Raw genomic sequence first — 2093 nt, 5'->3', positions numbered from 1 at the left:
TTTGAAATCGATTCTCTATTAACTAGAATCCTTTTTCTATTGACCATGGTCTTGAATTCCATGTCCTCAAGAACAACATCATGAATGTTGGCATAGAAGATTCTAATAAGAGTATCAAAACCTTCACCAAGGCCATCAAATATGTTTCCAAGCTTGAATTTTTCAAAGCAGGTCAAGTCCTCCGTATACCCACTTACATCATCCAATTTCTTTTCTAAAATAAACCCAGTAGTAGAAATCTTTTCAAAAGTCTTGCCACAGGATTCATTCACAAATCTAACCCTAATAAAATTTTGTTCAATAGGAAGATCCATTGAGGAGGATGAAGAACCTAGGTTATTTGACAATCCTTTTGAACCCTTAACATTCTTCATGATTCTAGAAGGGAATAAAGGAGTGGGAAAGAGATTACTTACTTGACTACTTTCTTGAGGAATCCCTTCATAAATTGTTCTCCAAAAAGCTTTAATAGAGACAATACATGAAATCTAGAATAGTTCACGTACGCGGACTGATGAGGGAGGAAGGAGGGTATGCGTACCCGTACTTCTTTTATACCCACAGATGGGCTTGGACCCATACACGAACCGCGACCCACAAAGAGGAAAGTAAGATTTTTAAAGGTACGCATACTAGGAGTAAATACCCGTATTTAAAAGGAAAAGTTACCTACACAATCTTTTTGAAAATCTTTTGTCAGAAAGGATTACATAAACAAAGTCAAACCGTTACTTGCCCCCTTTAAAGTTATATACAAATGGGATGGATCCAATCCTGAATTCAGGTGGTGGAAAGTGCAGAGGATTTCTCATGCAATTTTTTCGGTTGACATTTGTGATCATATTCAGGAGCATAATCATAGTGATAATACTCAGAGTTCTTTAAGATCCTTTTCTTATGACACGGAAATGACTTTTTCTGATAAATGGTTCCTTTACCAACCTCATAGGAAATCTTTTTATCAACTTTGCATGCGTAGGTAGTTGGAACATAATGGTTATTTTCAATGATGTTGTAGTAAAAGGTTCGTTGAGACTTGTAAAGGAAGATTTTATTAGACTTAATTTTTATAAATAAAAATAACAAACTCAATTAAAAAGTGTTGTAAAAATTATGGAGAGACCGGGGCTAGGATTCCACCATTGGCCGATATTAGTGATTTAATAAAACAATAATTATGCAACTCAACATTCAAATTGATTCTAATAGTATTGCCTAGACATGTAGATTTTCAAAAGAATAGATGTTAATCCAAACATAAAATATCAAAACCCTAAAGCAAGCATATTCTATCAAGAGAAAATACACCTAACTAATTAAAATCATATAATCAAGTTTTAATTCAAAGCAAAAATCATAATAGAGTTGTTATAATTAATTAAAAATAGAAATGTATCACTTTTACCAAAACAACGGCTTCCTCCATAGCCCCAAGGATTGGGGTCTAGCTCCGCATATTGGAAACACACTCAGAATAATTTTTTATTGCTCAAATGTGTTTACAAGTGATGAAATGGGAGAAAATAATGATTAAACCGGGTTTGCTCTAAACGATCCCCAAACTGTCCATCCCCTCGCTGATACCCAAGACACTCTTATTTATACTGTGAAGCCAATCTTAGGTCGACAATCATCTCAATTACTCCAAAAGATCTTTGCAGTTAATGAAAGTATTTCACGGGAATATTTCCTCTCCATTTTCACACGTCTTCTGAGTTGTATGGTATATCCAATTCTTCTCATTTAATTGAGACAAATAATGAAGAGAATATCTTCAATTAATTCCGTGAATGATTCCTTCCCTGTTTTCGAAAATATCCAAAAGTATACGATTTCCTTCCATTCAAGACACGTACAAAATCTTATTGTCATGGTAAGAATATAATCATGTCTTAAAGACACAAATATCCCCATAATATCATGACCAGAATCTCACACAGTTGAGATTTCTTTTCCCGCCAAATATCTTTCCCGTGAAGAAGAAGATGGGTGCCCCCTATCCGGTCCTGGGGTGCCAATAGCAGATGCCATGAGAGGTGTCTCTGATTAGCTGCTTGGGTGCAAATATCCTTTGGGTGCCCCTTATCATTTGG

This window comes from Papaver somniferum, chromosome 9 (assembly GCF_003573695.1).
Source record: "Papaver somniferum cultivar HN1 chromosome 9, ASM357369v1, whole genome shotgun sequence".
NCBI lineage: Eukaryota > Viridiplantae > Streptophyta > Magnoliopsida > Ranunculales > Papaveraceae > Papaver > Papaver somniferum.
Note: the sequence above shows the minus strand (reverse complement) of the source record.